The sequence below is a fragment of the Physeter macrocephalus genome, unplaced genomic scaffold (genome assembly GCF_002837175.3).
Source record: "Physeter macrocephalus isolate SW-GA unplaced genomic scaffold, ASM283717v5 random_1547, whole genome shotgun sequence".
Lineage (NCBI taxonomy): Eukaryota > Metazoa > Chordata > Mammalia > Artiodactyla > Physeteridae > Physeter > Physeter macrocephalus.
The window spans coordinates 7,389-16,971 of NW_021146541.1; the positions used below are offsets into that span (position 1 = coordinate 7,389).

At 46.8% G+C, this 9,583-nt stretch overlaps 1 long non-coding RNA gene across 2 annotated transcripts in view; it reads left to right on the forward strand.

Annotated features, from left to right (window-relative positions):
* The first annotated feature begins 5,312 nt into the window (after window positions 1–5,312).
* Window positions 5,313–9,583, forward strand: part of LOC114485403 (uncharacterized) — a 10,702-nt gene continuing 6,431 nt past the window's right edge. For both annotated transcript variants that reach the window (XR_008616823.1, XR_003678854.2), the window contains exons 1-2: window positions 5,313–5,460; window positions 7,905–8,007. This is a non-coding gene — a long non-coding RNA (uncharacterized lncRNA). The remainder of the gene's footprint in view (window positions 5,461–7,904; window positions 8,008–9,583) is intronic.

Consider the following 9,583-nt stretch of genomic DNA (forward strand, 5'->3'; position numbering starts at 1 on the left):
CGTCAGGGCGATTCCGAGGTCCCAGAAGGCACCCTGAGACTCTTGGCCAAGGGCACGTTAAAAATCAGAGCGGTAGAGCCGCAGCTGCCACATCCCGAGGTGATTACTTCGTGATGCAAATAGGGAACCTGGAGGGTAAACGTGGGCCCGAGGAGGCCGAGTGAGTCAGAGGTCGGGCTGGGAAAGGGCTCAATTTCTCTTCCTCAAAGCTTAGAAGGGGACCGAATGCAGGCGGGGTGGGGCCCACGGCCCGTCGCAGGTCGGCCCCTCTTCCGGCTCCGGCGACCCGGTCCGCCTTTTGCTGAAAGCAAATATGGCTCCTCGTGCATTTGATACAACAAAGGCTGGGCGGGCCGTGTTTCCCGAGAGACTGCGGAGACCGGCTTCCCGAGGGAACCGTGGGGATGAGTCATTGAATTCTGAGGATATCACCGAAAGCTCGGAGACCAGGGGTTAGAATATAGAGAAGAAGCCGCTTGGATCTGGAAAGGATGCCGCGAGGCCATTTTGAAAAGACCTCTTTTATTGGCCCCAGTCCCAGGAACCTCGGGCTGAGCAGGCCCTACAGGGAGCCACCCCCAGGTTGTCCTTGGAGAGAAGCTAATGGCGCTGAACGAATGTGCGCGACAGATGCCAGGGACCCTGGGGGGGGGCACAGGGGCACTGCGTGTGGCTTGCAGCAGTGTCCGCAGCACAGAATGGGTGTGACTTCGTGGATGGCAGAGCTGGATGGAGCTGGGCCGAGCGCCTGCGCCCCATTCTGCGCTCCTCAGGGTCACTGTTCTCAGCCGGGTTCTTCAGCACATGGGTGGGAGACCTACCCAAGTACCTTTTCAGGATGTTCACAGACATGCAACTGGAAGCTGGACTTCCAAGCCTTTAAGAAACATTTTTTAAAATTTCAATTAAAAAAAGAAAATGAAAAAAAATGAATGTATGTCTCTATAACTGAATCACTTTGCTGTACAGCAGAAATTAACACATTGTAAATCAACTGTATTTCAATTTAAAAAACTTTAAAAAAGGAACTTTAGTAAAATATTAAGTTGATGGAATTATGGCAGTTTCTCTCGCATCTGTTATTCATTTCAAAATGAACATGTGTTACTTTAAGGAAAAAAATTTTTAGTGGGGCTAGAGCTACAAATGATAAATAAGCAGGATGGTGGGAGAATACAGACAAGGGATGCCTTACCCAGTCTGGGATAGGAAGTCAGGGAAAGCTTCCCTAACAAAGTGACACTTGAGGGGGACTTCCCAGGTGGTCCAGTGGTAAATCCAATGCGGGGGATGTGGGTTCCATCCCTGTTCAGAGAACTAAGATCCCACGTGCTGCAGGGCAACTAGGCCCACGTGCCACAACTATTGAGCTCGCATGCCAGTGGGTTTTATCTTCTCTACTTGTGGTTTGGAGCCAGCACACCACAACTAGAGAAGAGAAAACCCACTTGCCAAAACTAAAGAGAAGCCCGACAGCTGCAACTAGAGAGAAACCCCAGCAGACTGAGGACCGTAAGGAAAAGATCCCATATGCCTCAACAAAGATCCCGTGTTCCACAACTAAGACACGATGCAGCCAAAAAAAAAAAAAAAAAAAAAAATCAGGAAAATAAGTAAAATAAATAAATATTGAAAAAGAAAAAGTGACACTTGAACTAAGTGTCACTTAGTTCAAGGAAAAGTAAAAGAAGGAAAAGTAAAAGAAAGGTGAAAGGGAGGAGGGAATTCCAAGCAGAGAGAGCAGCATATGTAAAGGTATAAGGTGTGGAAATGCATGGCCTATCCAAGGCACCTTAAGAAAATGTGTTGGCCTGAAAGTAGAGTCCATGTTGGTGAAGCCTGGAAGGGTAGTATAGGGGCAAGGTCAGGAAGGGTTGTGTGTCATAAAAAGGGGTTAAATCTTATCCTGGAGGACATGGAGACCCTAAAGGATTTCTAGCCAGAGAAATAACCACGTTAGTTTTGTTTCTAGAAATCTTACACCGAATCAACAGAAAAACTATTAGGGTAAGAGTATGGCAAAATTACCAGATGCAAAGTTTTCCTATGTGTCAGTAACCAGTTAGACAATGAAATGAAAGAAAAAATTTCTTCATTTACAATGGCAACAAAAGCTTAAAGTACCTAGGAATAAAGTTACCAAATGTGTGAAGAAAACTATAAATGTTTACTGCTGAACAGAAAAGAAAACTTGCATAAATGAAGAGACACCATGTTTCTACATAGCCAACCTCAGTTTTGCAAAGATGTCAATTCTCCCCAAATTAACTTATAAATTCAGTGCAATTTCTGTAAAACTCAGTGGTCTTTTGGTACCTTGACAAAATGATTCTAAAGTTCATTTGGAAGAGTGTGTAGAAAAGCTGATAAGCATTTGGGGGAAAAAAATGTTATGAGGTTAGATTTGTCCTCCCTGATATAAAAAAAACAGCAGTATAAATATAATATTATAAAGCAGTTGGTACTGGCACAGGAAAAGGTGAGTAGATCAATGCAACTAAACGGTCCTACCCCCATATGAATGGGAACTTGGTACATGCTAAAGTGGCATTTCAATTAGGAGAGAAAGAATGGGTTCAACAAACGATGTTGAAACAATAGATAGTCATGTGGTGAAAAATGACTCAGCACTTCAAAAATACATTCCAGATGGATTAAAGATCCAAGCCTTAAAAAACAAAAAACAAAACAAAAAAAAACCCCTGTAAAGTCATTAGAAGAATATATAGAAAATTATCTTTTAGAATTTGGGGGTAGGGAGTATTCTTCGGAGGCTGCCTTAAAAAAAAACAAACCTATAAAGTCATTAGGAGAATATATAGAAAATTCTTTTAGAATTTGGGGGTGGGGCGTGTTCTTCTGAGGCTGCCTTAAAAAAAGAAGCCAGTTGGCAGATATGACTACTTGAAAATCTGGACGATGGCAGAGCCAGAAGGACCAACTATTGAACTACACCAAAGAAAAAGTAAAGTCCAAGTCTTCAGAAAACAAAGACTATGTCAAAGCAGAGAAAATCGATGACACTACAATTCCTGAACGAGCTCCAAAATGAAACAAGATTGCAAAACAGAATGTTACTAGAGTGCCTTGGTTATCAGGTGCATCTGATTACAGGAAAGATAAATTTAGAACAGAACTGGCCCCTTTGGCAGTGGGAGTGAGGAGGAAAATAGGGAATCCAAAATTTCTGGGACTTGTAGTATTGAAGTTAGAACTCTGTCGTTTTCAACCAGTAAAAAATAAAACCAAGAAATACTTTGAGGAACAAAGGCTGATTAAGATGAATCCTCAGGGTAATGACCAAATCAAGGGCATGGCTGTCACACAGTTTGTTAAAATTTTTGACTGGATTAAGGTAGTTTCTAGGAAGTCCTTTCAGTTGGACGAAGCGCTGGCCCGGGGTGGGGGTGGGGGGGGGCGGCGTTGTGGGGGGAAGCAAAGGGTGTGGTCCCACCAAAGCCTGATGAATTCAAATTGAGAGAGGCATTATCTAGAAAAATATTACGAATATAGTTATTGGAATATGAAGCTAACTGGTATCAAGTAGGTAAAAAGCCAACAAAATTGTTCTTTTCTTTGCAAAAATGATTTAATCTTTAAAAATAAAGGTATAATTAACATAAATAAAATGCAGAATCTTAGGTGTTTCATTAAATGTGTTTTGACACTTGAATACAGCTGAAACAAGATGCAGAACATTTCCATTATCCCAGAAAGTTTCTTTGTACCCCTTTCCAGTAGATTTCCCCCATACCCCTCACGAAAAGCACTCTTCTGATATTGATTAACTAACTTTGCATGTTCTAGAATTTCATATGGATGGAATCATACAACAAAAATGAAAAGCTGTAAGACAAAAGATGCCGTAAACAAAGTTAAAATACAAATGACAAGTTAGTATTTGTAGCTTGCTAAGTAGCGAAGATTAATAACCATACTATACAATATATGTTCATATGTATAACCGTATATTGTAGACATATAGATCACTTTTGGATCGTCTTCCCTGCTGCTGTGTACTGTAAGCTCCTGGTGGGCAGGCATTAGTTCTGTCTTCTCCATCCTGCACTTCAAGTATTTTGCAAGATGCTTGTAACTTGGTCCTCAGTATTTGTTGAAAGAATGGATGGATGCATGATTGAATGTGGACGATAGTTTAAAGTCAGACAAGAGGGCTGGGTACCTGTTGGGAGGTAACAGCCCTAGTTCTCAGTGAGTAGAAGAGACAGCAGATTTGAGAGGTATGGAGAAGACAGAACAGACAGGATGAGGTAGCTGATTAGATAGCTGTGGAGGGGGGTGGTTGGGGTGGGGGGCAGGTGGGCAAGAGAGCCCCCAGCTTTCTGGCCTGGGCAGCTGAGTCGCTGCTGCCATTCACTGAGGATGGGGGCACAGAAGGAAATGCAGTTTCGGGGGAAGGTTGTTGAAGGAGGCCAGCTTGGTTTTGCACTGGATTTGCTGAGTTTCAGGCCCTCCAGGACATCCAGGTGGACAGAGCCAACATGAAGTTGGACCCACCGGAATGAAGTTGTTCTGGTGCAGAAAGGAGGTTGCTTGGCTCCGTGCTTGGTTAAAACACATGCAGCTGCAGTGATCATCACGGCAAAACTGAGGGTCAGCTTGGGATGTAGAAGGTCACTGGGGGAGGCCGGCTGGGAAAAATGAAAGGGCAATCTTGTGCTGGGGGGGATGTGTGTGTGTTTGCTTGGGCATGTTCCACACCTCTGGGAACCTGGGATGTCCGAACTGCCATCTCCAAGCCTCTAGATTCTTCCAAAGCCCTGGCCTGGTCTTTGGACCTTTGTTGACCAGGATTCTTCCTCCTTCCCCTCCAGCCCCAGCTCCTCCTGACTCTGAGAAGGTGGGGAGTTTGGCTGGCCTCCCTGGGGACAGCCGCCTCTGCAGGAGGAGCCTCAGGCTAGGGAAGAGCCAGGCCTGTGGTTTCTGGAGGACTCCAGCTCACCCGGGAGGGGGTAGAGGTGGGGGATGGGATGGAGAACTGCTGCCCCACCGTGACTCAGCACTCTGCTGGGCTGGAGGGGTTGGGCTTGGGCTCCAAAAGTGCTCTGTCATCCAGGGGAGGGCAGCGTTGGAGGGCTTTACTATAGGGTAAGCCACATTTGGTAGTGTGGTGGGGTGTCCAGGCTGGACCTGGAACAAAGGGATCTAGTTCACCCACCCAGGCCTCAGATAGTGTTTTTGCAGGAAAGGGAAGGTGTCACTTTTCACACCCGTTTCTTTTTTGTTTGTTTTTCTTTTTTTAAATATTTTTTTTCTTTTCTTTTCTTTTCTTTTTTTTTTGGCCTCGCTGCTCGGCTTGCAGGATCTTAGTTGCCCGCCCAGGGACTGAACCCCTGCCCTTGGCAGTAAAAGCGCAGAGTCCTAACTACTGGACCACCAGGGAATTCCCTTTTCTTTTTTTCTGTGCCTGTTTCTTCCTCAGTGCTTTCCTGCCTCACAGTGAGTTCTCAACAGATGCTGGGTCTCTCTTTCCTTTCTAGGGATTGTTGCTATGGGATTATGATTCCACAGCTGGAAAATCATAGGCCTTGGAATGTTAAGGCTCAGAAAGAACTTTAGTTTCCAAATCACTGTATTTTACAGATAAAGAGGTGAGAGGCCCATAGAAGGCCAGGGCTTGCCTAAGGCCATCATCACTGGCAGAAACACAAGCTGAAAATGAAGGACAAGACACATGAGGGCATACGGTGTGGGGTCGTTAAAATGGATAAATTTGTTGCTGGAAAGTGTATTTGAAATGATGTTATATGAAAAAGCAAAGCCCAAAATAGTTCATTCAAAGCTGATGACAATGAAGAAGAATCACCAGGCTGGAAGCATAGAGGAGGATTGGGAGAGAATGGGTTAAGTGATGTTTTCACTGAAGAGCTGGTGTTTTAAGTGTCTGGGATTTTCCCTGAAGTTAAGTAAAGTGAAGTGTGCAGGAAATCAGAGTTCAGAAATTGGAAAAAATAATACTGAATCAGATTTGGGTGCATTTCTGGATGATGCAGCCGTGATTCAGAGAGCTTGTCCTTAAGGCATTTCTTGAAAACCCAGCAGTCTAGGTACTCAGGTTTCCCCGTTTCCAGGAGGTTAAGGTCAAGAGCCATGACCTGGGATGTTTGAGGATAACTGAGAATGGAACACCTACTTTTAAAATTTATTTATCTTTTGGCTGCATTGGGTCTTCGTTGCTGCGCGCAGGCTTTCTCTAGTTGCGGCGAGCAGGGGCTACTCTTCGTTGCAGGGCGCGGGCTTCTCATTGCGGTGGCTTCTCTTGTTGTGGAGCACAGGCTCTAGGCACACAGGCTTCAGTAGTTGTGGCACGCAGGCTCAGTAGTTGTGGCGCACGGGCTTAGTTGCTCCGTGGCACGTGGGGTCTTCCCGGACCGAGGCTTGAACCCGTGTCCCCTGCACTGGCAGGCAGACTCCTGACCACTGTGCCACCAGGTAATCCCGGAAGGCCCACTTTTTAAGGCAACTCAGGCCTTACCGCATCCATGGGAGTTCCCTCTGGGAGAGCCCAGCACACTGCACCTCTGCCAGAGACTTTATCCCATGGACCCTGGCTGTTGTTTGCTTGTCTGCCTTCCCACTGGACTTTGAGCTCCATTGTAACCTGCGTCACCAGACCCTAGCACAATCGGGGCCCTTCTGGTTCTAGCAGTTTGCAGCCCTAGGGCCCTCCTCTGGAATCATCAGGCCCAGTGGAATAATACCTAGTCTCTGCCTTCAGACTCTGGCCTCTGGAAGTAAGGATCTGGCCTTTGATGGTCTCTTGCTATATCCTTCCAAAGGACACCCCTGGGTATGTGCCCACATGCTGGAAGTTTCAGTGAGGTCACCTGGCCTTTCCAGACTTTGATTCTTATATTTATTTACAGTCTCTAGAGCTAGTCCTCCCCCATGCTACCCTGGGTGTCTCCCCGCACACACACTTCGGGTGCCCTTGTCACCACGATTCATGTTGCACCCCATGAGCTGGTACCCAGCCACACGGCATGCCCACGTCACCCAGTCCAGGCTCAGCCATGCCCACCCTGGCCAAATCAGGAGAGGCCCGGCTCAGCAAAGGGCAGCCTCGGAGAAGGGTGATGAGTAGAGTGGCGTGCTTGCTTTGGCCGAGCTGGGCAGCCAGGAAGTAGAGACTGGCTTCTGCCTCAGCTCTCACCATGTGGATGTGCCTTTCACCCACACCCAGGGGAGGCTGCACGAGCACAGTCCCACGTCTGCTGGGGAAAGTTGAAGCAGAAGCTTGAGCTTCAGGCTGCACTGAGCCGGGGGTGGGGGAGTGGGGGACAGGACACAGAAGCTTGTTAGGAATCTGAGAGGCCAGCGGCCCGGGGCAGAGGGGAGGCTGAAGTGAAGGGCAGCTGGGGGCTAACCAAGCTGGGAGGCAGGAGAATGTAGCGGGACTGAGTGACTCTCTGACTTTCCCAGGAAGGTCCGTAGGTGCGTGTGCTTCAGGCAAGCTAGTTTTTCTGGCTGAGCAAGCAGATGGGGCCCAGTGGCCAGCAGAGGGGAGTCCTGAGTGTTCCAGGAGAGGGTCAGGACCCAAAAGACCTCACCGTTATCGTGGAAGAGGCCCTAGTCAACCTTTGGCTGTTACCAGTGTCCCTGGCCCTGTATTTCCTGCCTGCACTACCAGTTGCAGCCTGGCCCTTCTCTAACTACCATCGTTCCACGACCGCTGTGGGTACCAAAATGCTCCAGTCCCTTGTATAAAACGGTGTAGTATTTGCATATAACCTATGCACATCCTCCTGTATTCTTTAAATTGTCTCTAGCTTACTTATAATACCTAATACAATGTAAATGCTATGTAAATATGCCAGGCACATGACAAATTCATTTTGCTTTTCAGAACTTGCTAGATTTTTTTTTTTTTTTTTTTTTTTTAGTATTTTCAATCCAGTTGGTTGAATCTGTGGACATGGAACCCACAGATATGGAGGGACTATTGTAGTCTCTTTTCTGCCTGTCCCAGCTTTATGAAATGCAAAGGTAAGCACTTCACTCCTCCGCTTAAAACTCCTCCCAGGTTCTCCTCTGCTCTTGGGATAAAAGTCTAGGTCTACCGTGCAGTGAGAGGCCCTGCTCATCTGCCAGCCACTCCTCCTGGGCCTCCTCTTCAGCTATTCCCCACAGCCCAGTGGCGGTCCCCTTGGACTTGGTACATCTGGTCCCTCTGCACGGACTGCCCTGCTCTGACTTTTCTGCCTGAAAACAACCCAGCCTTTGACACCCAGCTCACATATCGTCTGTGAGGCTTCCCTTAGCTCCCCCTGCAGAGGTGAGAATTTCCACTCTTTGTGCCCTCCAGTGCTCTGAACATTTCTCTGTGGCCACAAGTACTGCAGTGACTTGTTTTGTACCCGCCTCCCGCACCAGAAGGGGAGCTCCTGCCCTATTCACCTTGGTAGTGCCTCCCATTCCCCACCTCAGTACCCACAAAGCGCCAGGCTCCCAGACTACCGAGAACTGTGTGTTGGATTCATTTAAGAGCCCAGCTCTTACTCACCTTTCCTGTTATTGATGGATAGGCCTCCCCACCCCTTGCCTCTTAGGTTTGCTTTTTCCATCTTTACTTAGGTAAGACTAGCTCTTCCTACTCCCCACAAGGAATACACAGAGAATATTTGAGCTTCTCTGGGGTCTGAGGACACTGAGAACACTACAAGGCAGAGCGGTCTGTGACCAGCTGGGCCATGGAAATAGTGACGCCATGATCACAGGCTCCCTGCTCTGCTGACCGGTTCTCTTTGCCTGCGTTGGTGGCCACAGAGTGTTTCCTTGACTGGAGGAACTTGTGGGAGGTCACAAGGGGCCAGGGAGGAAGAGTAGAAGGATGGATTCTCTGTACTAAAAAATGTGCCATGCAATTTTGTATGGAAATACAAAAGACCCGGAAAAGCCAAAGCAATCTTGAGAAAGAAAAACGGAGCTGGAGGAATCAGGTTCCTGGACTTCAGACTATACTACAAAGCTACAGTAATCAAGACAGTATGGTACTGGCACAAAAACAAATATAGATCAATGGAACAGGATAGGAAGCCCAGAGATAAACCCACGCAATATGGTTACCTTATCTTTGATAAAGGAGGCAAGAATATACAATGGAGAAAAGACAGCCTCTTCAATAAGTGTGTGAGCCACAGCTACTGAGCCTGTGTGCCTCAACTACTGAAGCCCGCGCACCTAGAGCCTGTGCTCTGCAACAAGAGAAGCTACTGCAACGAGAAGCCCATGCATCGCAACGAAGAGTAGCCCTTGCTCGCCGCAACTAGAGAAAGCGCGCACACAGCAACAAAGGCCCAACGCAGCCCAAAATAGATAAATAAAATAAATTTATAATAAATAAATAAATAAAAGGATGAAATTAGAACCCTTCCTAACACCATACACAAAAATAGACTCAAAATGGATCAAAGACCTAAACGTGAGGCCAGACACTATAAAACTCTTAGAGGAAAACATAGGCAGAACACTCTATGACATAAATCACAGCAAGATCCTTTTTGACCTACCTCGTAGAGAAATGGAAATAAAAACAAAAATAAACAAATGGGACCTAATGAAA